We start from the raw sequence: 14888 nt of genomic DNA, 5'->3' as shown, positions 1-14888 counted from the left end.
AAAAGAGGAAAGGAAGGAAGGCTAAGTATGTAGGATCTGAGCATCTGAGGGCAGTTCTTAGCTATATTAATGAGCAAGTTAAATAAGTCAGTATAGGTGACCCTTAAACAATGTGGGGAGTTGGAGCACTGACCCTCATACAGTCAAAACTTCATGTACAACTTTTGACTCCTCAAAAGCTTAACTCCTAATAATAACCTACTGTTGACCAGAAGACTTACTGTAACATAAACAGTCAATGAACACATATGTTGTATGCTACATGTATTATACTATATTCTTACAATAAGGTAAGCTAGAAAAAAGGAAGTGAAAATCATAAGGAAGAGAAAATTCACCATATTGGACTGTTTATTTAAAAAAAAATTAAATGGACCAGTGTTCAAGCTCATATTGTTCAAAGGTCAACAGTACAATTGCTTAAAATGGATTTTTGTTCTTCTAATTCATTTCAGTAGATAAATTGAACAACAATCCTGGGATTCCTAAATGCTTCAAAGTTAAACTCTGTGTGTGTGAGTGTGTGTGTGTGTGTGTGTGTGTGTGTGCACGCATGTGCGCATGCACATGTATGCGAGATTTCTATCGTTCTCTTGCTAATTTGACAAATTGGAAAAAAATAAAAGCTTATTCCCAATATTCTCCCCTGCTCTAAATGGGCATCTGGGAAGTGGGCTGGGACTGCTTCCTGTTGGTAAATCTTTGTGCTACATGAGTCCACCTGGATCTGTGTAGCTATGGAGGAACATTTGTGTATAATAGATGAAAAGACACGAGGAACAGTGGACATCACAAGGTTGTACATATGAAGCAGCAAAGCTGAGGCATGCGTATAGAAATAGGTCTAAACAAAGACGCTGATTGCTGGGAATAACCAGCAGGATCCAGGCGGACAAATAAATATCTCGGCGTAAGTGTGCAGGCGAAGATATGACATTAGCTACAGTAGAGGAAGCATGCTAGAGAGTGTGTCTGTTCATTTCTCTGGAGCTCCTCACCAGTCTGGGAGCATGCCTGCGTGAAGCTTTGTCACCGAATGTTTGATTTTCCTTACGTGGATGCAGGCACACATTCAAAACATAAAGCTGTTGCCGCCTACTCTGATGGCCCTTCTCCTCTTACTGGGCCAGGGAGCTGGCTTTGTAATAGGTTTTTGGCATGGTGGACTCCGGTACCAGATTGGGTAAGAGAGAGGGGCTGCTGTGAGGAAGGTTGAAGCTACTTCATATACTACTGGGATTCCCTTTCAAGGAATATCTTGGACTAAACTGTCTTTTTCCTGATGGATCATGTTTTGGATCATCCTTTACCAAGGATATAATCGTGGGCTGTTAACATTTTTTTGGACTTTGATTTGGCTGGTAACTACAAAGTCTTTGGGAACCTGTTTTCATTTAATTTCATTTCCTTTTTCCTGTTAAGTACATCATTGGGCTAGAGGAGAAGAGCCTCAGATTTTTGGAAGTCTTTGTGTTTTGTGCTTGCTGCTCGATTGAGTTTGGATACCGCAAGAGAAAAGAACTGAAATACACTCATGACTTTTGTGGTCCCCTCCACTGGAAAGCCAGAATCCACACCCTGACCTGCCTTAGGTGGTTAGCATGAACATGGAAACAATGGTCACTTAATACTATCACAACATTGCGTAAGTCATTTCCTTCCCTTCTAGAGTATGGAGGGATACGTGAGAAGCAAAGAAAAATCTGTGACCCCACTACTCATATTTTCCGCAGGCTTCCAGTTACCCTTTCATCTGTACCAAACTATGAAGGGTGATGTTAAAAACTTGTGTGAGAATCTGGCAGAGTTTTGTACGTTAACATTGTCTCTGGTCTGGTTTCTAAAACCGTTCTGGCAATTTGGAAAACTCGCCAGCAAGGGCTGATCGTTCAACAGGAATAGTCCGTTTAATACTTAGTGGCCTTCTGTGGTTGGTTTGGCGTTGTTTTTAAAGAATACAAAACACGCACAGCAGGATTCTGACTTCCTCCTCTTCGACAAATGTGTTTGGCATCCATGTGACAAACAAATGAGTAGCATTTTTAGCAAACATGGGAGTTTATGGTGCAAGAGAAACATGATAAAAAGGAATGAAGTAAAGTCTTAGTGAAGTTCATTCTCAGACAACCTTGTGAATCTCATGGGCGATACCTTTCCCTTGCCACCAAACAACAGGTAAAATAGACTAATTTCATTTATTCACTCAGCTAACAAACATCTGTTGAACATCTCTTATGTAACAGCCCTATTCTTACACTGATATGGAAGTTAGCTGTCATGAAGCTTTTTCTAGTGAAATCCTGGGCTAGCGAAGCAGTGCCCTTTTGAACAGAAATCTGTTATGTCACTAAGCTTCCTTTTCAAAACCCACCACGAAAATACTCTAGAGTGATGTGGTTCTTTAAAAAGGAATTATGACAGTGACATGGTTACTGGCATTTCTTTTATCCTCTTTAATTTTAAAGCTGAGCTTTTCCAGAATAGCTTCTGGAAGAGGTAGAATGCAACATGATGATAAAAACAACATGTTCAAGAGACAAGATGTGAAGAGTGGGTTTGTGCATGTGCTCGCATGACAGCAAGCACACTTTTAAGGAAGGATTTATTGGTCCAGCCAGGTGTGGGCTTCCATTCCTTAATGGACCAGCTGGACCCCTCTTACCAAATCTTGGCTCCAAGAGTTTTTTACCCAATCAGTAGGCGTTGTTATACTGACACACCTGCTCCACACAAAAGCTTATAACTGGGAAGAAGTAGGGGGTTCAAAGTCAAGTGCACCACCTTCTACCTCTTGCCTTCTCTCAGTGCCCTTGATCACCATTATGTTCCCCATAGACCCTACATCAAATCATAACATAAAGATTTCTCAAACTCTCTGAGTATATGTAGACCATTAACGAAGGTGAAAACATCTGGTGTTGAATATCAGCTGAGTGCTCTATTTTGCTTTAGCTTGCCAGTGATCAGGATAATTAGCTTTGTAATTAGCTTCCCTCAGCATCCCCATCACTATGCCCCCAAATTAATAAATATACCCACACATGCTCACAGTTTTTCCCTCTTTTTTCACCATGTGCTAGATATTGGGCCAGATTTGGTGTCCAATATACTTACCAACCAATCATGTCAGTGTTAGCATGTGTTTAAGAAAGAATCTCTGGTATATAATGGGTTGTACTAAAATACCAATGAATAGTACCCCCTGTTCCATAACACTGGTCAGCAGAGGTGAAAGTCAATGCCAAATTTTCACAGCCTGTAGCCCAAGTCAATGTGATCACCAAGTGAAAGTTTTCAGTGCATCAGAACAGTCAACATCAAGCTGGTTTTAATGGCTTTTAACATCTAATTATAGGGGAGCAAAGCCCTATCAGTTCTTCTCCATTAGAAAAAAAAGTGTCTCCTCATACAAGGGAAGGGGAAGAATAATTAAAAGGAGGGGAAAAAAACCCTTCTTTAAATAGCATACTATCTCTTTTTTCCTTATTGATAAGAAATTGGGTTTCTAGCTTATTAATCACCTTATAAATACAAAAGTTTCCTGGTTATTCTTTCTTGGTTGCAGAGTGTGACTTTGAAGTCAGCCTTACTGTTGAGTAGCTGGACATTGAACTAATGAGATTTTACTGTTTTAAACAGCTGGTCAAATTTGGAGGCCCCTCGAGCCCAAAGGCAACTGCTGATTTACAAGAATCCTGTAATCTATGCAGTCTTGGCTGTTGCTTTTGTTGTTGATTTAGGCTGGAGCAAAGGTGTAGATTTTGTGATGCCGTAAAAATGTCAAGCAATTGATTTGAGAATATGTAATACCTACAGGTAGCCCCCACTAGCAGCCAGCATCTTGTGTGGCTCATATCGAAGGATGTTTTAAGACTATTTGGGTTTGGGGCACCTAGGTGGCTCAGTGGGTTAAAGCCTCTGCCTTAGGCTCAGGTCATGATCTCAGGGTCCTGGGATTGAGCCCCGCATGGAGCCCAGCATCAGGCTCCCTGCTCAGCGGGGAGCCTGCTTCCCCCTCTGTCTCTGCCTGCCTCTCTGCCTACTTGTGATCTCTCTCTCTCACTGTCAAATAAATAAATAAAATCTTAAAAAAAAAAAAAGAATGTTTGGGTTTTTCAATGTGGCAATGTGTTTTAGAGAGGGAGGGTTTGGATGAGTTGGCTGTTTACAGCTGGGTGGAGTCAAAAAGAAGCCTTTGGAAATCAGAACTCCTATTTGCACCTTCCCTCCTTCCCTCCCTTCTTGGTTGTCAAGATTGTAAAGCAAATTGCAAGACTCAGATGGTGTTACCTCTATATCAATGCATATCTTAAAAAATAAATAAATAAAAAATAAGAACATTCCATCAAAGCATTAACATAATAATCCTTTGGTATCCTCTAATATTCAGCCATCTTCAGGGACGCCTGGGTGGTGCAGTTGGTTAAACGACTGCCTCCGGCTCAGGGCGTGATCCTGGAGTCCCGGGATCGAGTCCCACATCAGGCTCCCAGCTCCATGGGGAATCTGCTTCGCTCTCTGACCTTCTCCTCGCTCATTCTCTCTCTCACTGTCTCTCTCTCTCAAATAAATAAAAAAAAAAATAAAATCTTAAAAAAAAATTTATAATATTCAGCCATCTTCATTTTTCTTATTATTTCAGAAGTCCCTTTTTTAGTTGGTTTGTTCACCTCAGGATCCAAATAAGGTCACACATGATTGGTTGTTATATCTCTTCATCCAGAATAGTCTGTCCTGAAGTAAATACTTTTATCACCATTTAAGGACAAAAAAACTGAGGCTGAAGAGGACCCATAGGTCATGAGAGGGAACGATGTTCTCTCAGGATCCAAATCTGTCTCTACATTGCTTCCCTCTTTCTCCTAGCCAACTCATTCTTCCTGTTGAGATTGGATTTATTTCCTCCAGGTATCTTCCTTTCTGCCTTACTGTTTTATTCTTCATGCACCTTGGTAGAATTTCAGATCAGTGTTCAGCTTATATTGCATTCAATATTTATGTTTGTTATTTATGTTTGTTATTTACATTTGTAGCTTTTTCTGAATTATTTCAGAGCAAAGAGTGGCAGAATCCCAGAAATTGTGCAATGGGCTCTAGAGACTGGAGGTGAGGTCCCACTGATGTCTTTGGTATTTTCCAGAATTCTCCCTAGTGCTCTATAATGAGAGTCCTTTGACTCTCTGTGAAAAGGGAAGGCTCCTGATAAGGAGATAAATAGGGCACGTTTATTCTCTATTCTTTTAAATGGGGATAAGACTTCAGTTTCAAAGCCAGTAACTCCTCCAGGTGCACATCAGGGACAGAATTTTTAAATTGTGTTTTCACTAGTACAAATCCAGAAAACCTATCTTCTTTTTAGGTAGCAGTGAGAGTACAGAAGGATCCCATGCTGGTCCCCTTGCCTTGGTGGGGCCGTGAGATCAAAGCAAAACACGGGAAACATTTCACACATCCATAAAGACCTCTGCTTTACCTCTGTTCATCTGGCCCAGAATTCCATCTCTCCCAGAGGCGAACCTACCTGATCCTACCCTCGGCCCGGCCCTTGCATCCTGCTAAGAACAGGTGGTTTGTTTGAAACATACAAGGCCAAATTCTTTACTGTATGGTGGTTTAGCAAGTCTCTTCGCTGTCCCCAGGTCTTATACCAGTGGGGCTCTTTTCCTGGCAAATCCATTAAAATATACTAGCAAACGTGTCATTCTGTAATACTTCCCTATATCCCTTAATCCAAGCAACATCACTTGCCAGATAAATGTATATAACATTGGATTAATTCACCTAAAACAGTACGTAGCACAAAGCTGACATGTAGTGGATCAGAAGTTTAGTCTGTGAACCTCCTGAGATCATATGTAAAAGTTTGCAGGTACGTTTCCATTTGAGTTTGGGTTGGGGGTCAGAGTTCACATATTTCTTCAGCTTTCAAAGGGGTCTATTTCCCATAAAAGGTTGAGGCTTCCTGGCCTAGATGAAAGTGAATTCTCTTCCTGCACACCACCACCACTGGATGCTGGACTATTCCTTTGTGAGCTCTAGGAGTTTTGTTTGCCAAGAGAAGGGGCTGCAAAGGAGACGGTGCCTGGGCTGGCAGTATAAGGGCACTTTTGCTATCTTGGTTTACAAGGCCTCTTGGGTCAATTCTAGAAGAATCAAAGCAAGCGTTTCTTCTGTCTTTCCTGTGCTCTGCAGGCCAAGAGTTTCTTGTGCTAAAATAAACAACTGGCAGTTTCATTAGACTCTGCAGAAGGAAGGAAGAGGTTTATGTTTCATACCTTTTATATTATATAACAACATTACTATGCGAACTTCAATTCTTCAATCTGTTTAGTTTATTTAAACTTAAAAAATAGTACTAATGCTATAAATGGAATAAACCATGTCCAATTCTGAGCACTTACAATAAAGCATGCAGTCAGTAATACAGCCCCTGAAATAATAAACCACTTACCTCTGATAGGCATGTGCACGTGTGTGTGTGTGTGTGTGTGTGTGTGTGTGTGTATCACCTTTAGATTTTTTTAAGCTACAGCTGGCTTGGCTGGGGGCTGTGGGACATTGGGAAGAGTTTCTACTTGTTTTAAACTGTAGGAAAAAAAAATCCACACTTTATTTTGCATCTGTCCAAGTTCTTATATAACCATGGAAATTATGATGTGCTTGTACCAGCCAGGCCTCAACTTTGTCTTACTTTACTGAGAAATTAGAAGTCTGATCATAAAGAAGACACTTTTTTTCAGTCTTGTTCAGTTTCTAAAATATCTTGGTTCTTACCAGATAAGGAAGTATTTGATGCTCTGTAATCCCTATTCATTCAGAGGCATTAATCGAATTCTATCCAACACGTGATTCAAACTACATTCTGAGGGAATTACAAATATGAAATGATTACCCTTGGAATCAAGTTTAGTGGGGAAGATTAGTGGCTCCCAACACAGCATTTTGTTGTAATTATTGATTTGCATGTTATTGTGGACTCTTTCAAAATCCCAGCAACATTTGTTGTTGTTCTTCTTGTTTTTACAGAAATAGAGAAATCCATCCTAAAATCCACGTGGAATCTCAAGGGGTCCCAAACTGCAAAGTAAACAAGCAAACAAAAGCTTGGGGGAAAAAAAGAACAAAATTGAAAGTCTTACACTTCCTGATTTCAAAACTCAATACAAAGCTAAAATAATCAAAATATAAAGACAGAAATCTTGACCAACGCAATAGAATAGAGAGCCCAAATACATCCTCACATGTCCAGTGTCTTTCAGGAGAGTTCCAAGACCCTTCAATGGAGAAAGTACAGTCTTTTCTAACAAATGGTGCTAGGGAAACCAGATATCCACATTGCGAAAGAATGATGCTCGACCCTTACCTGACACCATATACAAAAATTAACTCAAAATAAGTGAAAAGCTTAAATGTTAAGGCAAAAACTATAAAACTCTCAGCAGAAAACTTATAGGAGGGAACAGCTTCATGATGTTAGACCTGGCAATGAGGCTATGTTTTATGTCCTCATAGAGAAGAGCAGTCAAGTTGGGGGCTGGAGTCAAGAGACCTGGGTTCAAACTCAAGACCATCACACTCTGCCTGTGTGATCTTAAGCACACCATCTATCCTTTCTAAGTGTCTGCTTTCTCATCTGTAAAAAGAAGATAGTAAGAGAATGATGGTGGGAATTACATAAACTCATGGACCTCAAGAACTTACACCAGAGCCTGGCATACAGCTTACTATGAGCCATTACTATCCATTCAGGGGATGAGGGCAGGGAGTAACATAATAGTTCAGTAGGTAGTTTTTGGAGTCAGATTTTCTAGGTTCCTATCCTAGTTCTGCCCTTTACCACTTCTGTGACTTTGATTAAGTGCATTACATTTTTATAACTGAGGACCTTTTACTTTTTTATTCTGAATGTTATCTTCTAAAGTTGTCAGGATGAAATGAAACAATCCCCTTACCCAGCTCTTAGAAAAGTGGTTAGCAGCCCCTAGTGTTAGTTCCTACAGCTTCTAAAGTGCTTGGCATAGCATCTGGCAAATTGTATGTGCTCTTATAATGAATTATCATGCCCCCCTAAACAACGGTGATTAAGAAGTGTGTTTAATGACATGGGTAAATACTAATCCTGTCAGGAAAAAAACTGTCAGGAAAAAAGAGATAAAAAGTTGAAAATGTGGGATTCCTGGGTGGCTCAGTTGTTTAAGCACCTACCTGCCTTTGGCTCATGGTCATGATTGCAGGGTCCTGGGATCAAGTCCTGAAAATGGCTACTTACTCAGGGAGGAGCCTGATTCTCCCTCTGCCTGCAACGCCCCCTATTGTGCATGCTCTCTCTCTCTCATTCTCTCTGACAGTTAAATAAGATCTTTTTTAAAAAGTTGAATATGCAGTTTGATCTCAACTGTGTAAGAAGAAAGAATAGAAGGGTTAAAAAGAAACGAGTTAAAATATTAACAGGGCTCATGCCTTATATAGAAAAATCATGCAGAACTTTATTGTTTCTTTATATTTTTGTGTACTTCTCAAAGCTACCACCAGTACTTTTTCTAGTGGATAATATTAAAATGCAGTTAAATAAGCTGGAAAGCCAAACAGTAGTCAATGTTGTCCACTGTCATTGGTATGCTGGGGTATAGCTAGTAATCACCAGTGCCAAGACTGTGGCCTCAAGGAGATGGGATGTGGATAATCCTGCTGTTGTGTTGGTGTGTGTGTACACAAGTGTGTGTGTGTGTATCTTGTCTTCCAAGGATTTCGTGATCTCCTTGAGGGCTTGGACTCTGTGCCAGCCAATCCCCCATGCGTTCCTTTTGTCTAGTTCAGGGTCTAGCATAGTTATTCAGGGCCTACAACATGAATAGAGATTCACTGACTACATGATGAAAAGTAAATGGTGTTCGTGATACAAAGAGATTTCAAGCCAAGGCTGTGGTGGCAGGGGACTGGCCTGTCTGGGTGATCCAGTGCTTTTCCACCCCACAGACTGGAAAGATGTATGAGAAAGCAGAGATCATGGAAAGATTCACCTCTTGAACAAGGCATGGCTCTCAAAATGTCAAGCTTTGGAGAAGAAATCACCTCTTTGCTGAAGACATGGTATATGAGCTAAATCTTGCTAAACATGGTGATTAGAAAAATAAGGAAAATTCATTTAAAAAATTAAAATAGCTTTTAAGTTATTTAATTTTTTAAAAAAATTATTTACATGTAATGTATTATTTGCCTCAAGGGTACAGTTCTGTGATTCATCAGTCTTACACAATTCACAGCACTCACCATAGCACATACGCTCCCCAGTGTCCATAACCAGCCACCCTATCCCTCCCTCCTCCCCTCCCAGCAACCCTCAGTTTCTTTCCTGTGATTAAGAGTCTCTTATGCTTTGTCTCCCTCCACAGTCCCTTCTTGTTTCATTTTTTTCCTTTCCTACCACCCATGACCTCTCGCCCTGCCTCTCAAATTCCTCATATCAGAGAGATCATATGATAATTGTCTTTCTCTGATTGACTTATTTTACTTAGCATTATACCCTCTAGTTCCATCCATGTTGTTGCAAATGGCAAGATTTCATTTCTTTTGATGGCTGCATAGTATTCCATTGTATGTATATATACCACATCTTCTTTATCCATTCATCTGTTGATGGACATCTAGGTTCTTTCCATAGCTTGGCTATTGTGAACATTGCTGCTATAAACATTGGGGTGCATGTGCCCCTTTCATATCACTACATTTGTATCTTAAGTTAAATACCCAATAGTGCAATTGCTGGCTCATGGAGTAGCTCTATTTTCAACTTTCAGGGGAGCCTCCATACTGTTTTCCAGAGTGGCTGCACCAGCTTTTATTCAGATATACCATTTGCTCATTGGTAGCTTAAGAAAAGAAAGACATAATCAAGAAGTTAAAATCCTTCAAAATTCTACCATTCATAGGTTATCATTGCATACACGGGTATATATTCATCCAATCTGTGCCTTGATTTTTTTTTTACTTTGGACTAAATAATAATTTGTGGGCAGCTTTCTGTGATTAAGCTATAGCACTACATCATTTCTTTAATAACTGCACATTATTTCATTAAATAGATGCACTTTATTTATTTATTTTACTTAATTCTCTCTCGTGTGCTCTCTATTAGGGATGGGATGGACAAAACAGACATGATTCCAGTCCTCATAGAACTAAGGGGCTAGAGGAAGCTTGAGGCAATTAGTCAACACAAAGTATGCTAAATGTGATGTGGGAAAGGTTGAAGATTCTCCTGGAACACAGAGGCACAATGTCCCCTGCTTATTGGCACATTGAAGTATAATTTATAGTACCTTCATATTTGTCATCAAACATTCACTTTTTTATTGAGGTATACTTCCCACATAACATTATTTTAGTCCCATGTGCACAACATGACTTCATATTTATGTATATTGCAAATGATCATCACAATAGATCTGATTAACATTGATGCTATACGGGGTTAAAAAATTGTTTCTCTTGTGGTGAGAACTTGTAAGAACTCTTCTTTTTGCAACTTTCAAATGTTCAGTGCAGTATTGTTAACTGTAGTCCCCATGACTTAACTTTTTTATAACTGGAAATTTATACCTTTTGACCCCTTCACCCTTTTTGCCTACTCGTTATCCCCTGACTCTGACAACCACCAACTGTCAACCTATTCTCTGTATTTATGAGCTCAGGTTGTTTGTTTGTTTTGTTCTGTTTTTAGGTTCCATAGATAAAGTGAGATCATATTGTATTTCTTTGTCTGATTTATTTCACTCAGCATAATGTGCTCAAGGTCCAGCCATTTTGTTGCAATGGCAAGATTTTATTTTTTTATGGCTAAATAATACTCTATTGTACATGTGTAATATATTTTCTTTTTCTAAAGTTTTTATTTTAGTTCCAGTTAGTTAATAAACAGTGTTATTTTAGTTTTAGGTGTACAATGTAGTGATTCAACTTCTATACATCAGCCAGTGCTCATCAGGACAAGTGCCTCCTTAATACCTAACACTTATTTAACATACCCCCCACCCACCTGATTTTTTTTTTAATAGATATACTTAATTTTACTGCTTTTCCTTTTACTGCTTCTTCCTTTTCTTACTCCTTGTTATGTTCTTTCCACTCACAGAGTCCCTTTTAACATTCTTAGTAAGGCTAGTCTAGTGGTCATGAATTCTTTAAATTTTTCTTTGGGAAACTATCTCTCTTTCAATTTTGAATAATAGCCTTGCTGGAGAGAGTATTCTTGGCTGCAGATTTTTTTCGTTTTAGCACTTTGAATATATCATGCCATTCCCTTCTGGCTTCCACAGTTTTTGCTGAAAAATCAGCTGATAACCTTATGGGGTTTCCCTTGTATGTAACTGTTTTCTTTTTTCTTTCTGCTTTTAGAATTATCTCTTTATTATTATTCTTTGTCATTTTAATTACTGTGTGTCTTGCTATGGAACTCCTTGGGTTAATTTTCTTGGGGGCTCTCTGTGCCTCTGGATCTGGATTTCTATGTCCTTTAAATTAAGGAAGTTTTCATCTATTATTTCTTCAAATAATTTTTCTGCCCTCTTTCCCTCTCTTTTCCTTTTGGGATCCCTATTATGCAAATATTTTTATGCTTGATGGTGTTGCTGAGTTCTCTTAATCTGTACTCATTTTTAAGTTCTTTTTTCTTTCTCCTGTTCAGCTTGATTGCTTTCCATTACTCTGTTCTACAAGTTACTGATCTATTCTTCTACTTCCTCTAGGGTACTATTTATTCCCTCTAATTTTGTTTTTTATTTCAGTGGTTGAGTTTTTTTTAAATCTCTGATTGGTTCTATTTTATGTTTTCTATGTCTTTGTTGAGGATCTTGCTGAGATCCTCCACTCTTTTCTCAAGTCCAGTGAGTACCTTTATGACCATTACTTTAAATTCTCTATCAGGGATATTACTTATCTCTGTTTTGTTTAGCTCTCTTGCTATTGCTTTTTTTTCCTGTTCTTTCATTCAGGACATATCCCTCTGTCTAATTCTGTATCTGTTTTTATGTATTAGGAAAGTCAGCTATATCTCCTGCTCTTGAAAGTAGTGGCCTTGTATACAATACAAGAAGAGGTCTTGTATTGCCATGTAGTACAATCTCCCCTATTCCCCAGAACCTGGTGCTTCAGGGGTGTCTCCTATGTGTGTTGCATGTACCCCACTGTTGTGCCTAAGCCACATTTTCTCTTAGTCCAGTCATCTGCAATGGCTCTCTTTGCCATTCATTGGCAGAGTTCAGTCTTTATATTGTTAATGAGCCAGTCTTGGGCCTCCCAGGGGTTGAGTTAGGTCAGAACTGGGGTCTTCCAGAGTTGCCGTTACACTGAACTGCAGTTGCTCTCTCTGTGTTGTCCTGTGAGAGGCTTTTATTGATTGGCAGGGCCCACAGTCAGACCAAATGTCTTCTTAAAAGAAGCGCACACTGCTGATCCTGCATTTGAACTGGTGTATATGGCTATCTTCCCCTTTCCCCAGCCCCTGTTAGGAGTGTTTGCCCAATACCATGCTTGTGGTGTTGCTTTGTATGGACTTCTGTTGAGGGTGATTTGGTGGGTGCATCCACAGGAGAACACAGGCCTGGGGCATGCATTGTCAGCAAGGTTTGTGCTGGCTTACTAACAGGAAGGGACCTAGAGCCCTTTGGAAGAACTGTTGAGGATGGGTTGACAGGAGAATGTGGAGGTGGGGTGCACTGTTTGTAAGGTTTGCACTACTTCACTGTGGAAGGGGAATTGGAGTAGCTATGGAGAACTCCTGCCAAGGTTTCATAAGAGAAGGCAAGAGTGTAGGAGAGCATGGGGCAGGGTGCATTGTTAGCAAGCTAGGTGCAGTGTTCATGTTCATTCCTGCAAGAATGTGTGTACCCAGGCTAGAGGTTGGGGAAGGGAAGTAGATCCCACCAATTCTTTTCTTCTTGGAGAAGTTTCCCAAAGATTCCTGCCTTTCCCTCCAGTTCATGTTCCAAGTTTAATAAATAAATCTCCTTCCCATATACTCCAGGCATTTTTCAGACTGCTATTTCTAGGCTGTACCTTTGTGGAGTTGTTTGCTTTGTTGGCTCTTTGAGGCTAGGGTTCAATTTCCTATTGCCCTCCTGGCTCTCCCAGAGCTAAATGTGTTGATTTTTAAAGTTCCAGATGTTGGGTCCCACTGATTGTAAGAATTCATTTAGTTAAGCCCCTCTGGTTTTCAAAACCAAATGCTATGGGGATCTGTCTCTTCAGTGAGGGTCGCCTGTGCCTGGCATGCCTGGGTGGATTCTGCTCCTATCCCTTCTCTGTGGTTGCCATGTCCCTCACTCCCACAGTCAGTTTCAAGTATCTGTTTTGTTCCTGACCATGTCTCTGTCCTTCCTACCATTTTTAATGTGGGCTCTTCTCTACAATCAGCTGTGGAGAGTGTATTCTGCCAGTTTTCAGGCTGCTTCTGGATTATTATGTATTATGGGTGTTACTTAGATGTATCCATGGACTGAGGTGACCTTTTCCATTATCTTCCCAGAAGGTTTGTTACTTGTCTTTGTGATACTAGCCATTCTAAAAGGTGTGAGGTAATAAGGTTTTGATTTATGTATCTGTAATGATTGGTGATGTTGAGTACATTTTAATGTATCTATTAGCAATCTGTATGCCTTTCTTGGAAAAACCTCTACTCATTTTTAAATCTGATTGCTTGCTTTTTGTTATTGAGTTGTATGAATTCTTTATAAACTTTTGATAGCAACTCTTTTATCAGATGTGGTTTCATTTATCGTCTTTTATTCAGTAAGTTGTCTTTTCATTATGTTGATGATTTCCTTTGGGCAGAAGCATTTTAGTTTGATAAAGTCCTGCATGTTTCTTATTTTGTTGCTTTTGTTTTTGGTGTCAAATCTAAAAAATCCTCAAGAGTGGTGTCAAGAAGCTTACAATCTGTTTTCTTCTAGGAATTTCATGGTTTTAGATCTTACATGCAGATCTTTAGTCAATTTTGAGTTAATTTTTGTGTATAATTTAAAGTAGTGATCCAGTTTCATTCTTTGCCTGTAGTGGTCCAGTTGTCCCAACATTTATTGAAGGGAGTGTCCTTTCCTCATTGCATATTCTTGGCTCCTTTGTCATAAACTAACTGATCATATATGCATAGGTTTATGCATAGGTTTCAATTCTGTCTTACTGATGTACGAGTTTATTTTTATTCTGATACCATACTGTTTTGATTACCATAATTTTGTAACTCAGTTGAAATCAAGGAGCATGCTGTTTCCAGGTTTGTTCCTCTTTCTCTAGATTACTTTGGCTTTTCATGGTGTTTTGTGGTTCCATACAAATTCTGTATTGTTTGTTCTCGTTCTGTGCAAAATACTATTGGTATTTTGATAGCAATTGCATTGAATCTGTGATGTGAAAAATTCTATTGATATTTTAGTATTGATGGCACCAAATCTGTAGATGTCTTTGGGTAGTGTGGACATTTTAACAATATTAATTCTTCCAACCCATGTGCATAGGATATCTTTTCACTTGTTTGTGCAACTCACAATTTATTTCCTCAGTGTTTTACTGTTTCCAGAGTACAAGTCTTTCACCTTCTTGGTTAAGTTTATTCCTAGGTATTTTATTCTTTATAGTACAATTGTGAGTGATTTTTTTATTAATTTCTCTTTCTGCTACTTCATTATTAGTGTATTGAAATGCAAGAGATTTCTTTGTGTTAATTTTGTGTCCTGCAACTTTACTGAATTCATATATTACTTTTAAGAGGTTTTTTTGGTGAGTCTTTAGGGTTTTCTGTGTATAATACATGTCATTTGCAAATAGTGGCTATTTTACTTCTTCCTTACCAATTTGGAGGCTTTTTATTTATTTTTCTTGTCTGATTGCTATGG

Source organism: Neovison vison, chromosome 4, assembly GCF_020171115.1.
Source record: "Neovison vison isolate M4711 chromosome 4, ASM_NN_V1, whole genome shotgun sequence".
Lineage (NCBI taxonomy): Eukaryota > Metazoa > Chordata > Mammalia > Carnivora > Mustelidae > Neogale > Neogale vison.
This window is presented reverse-complemented; position numbering follows the sequence as displayed.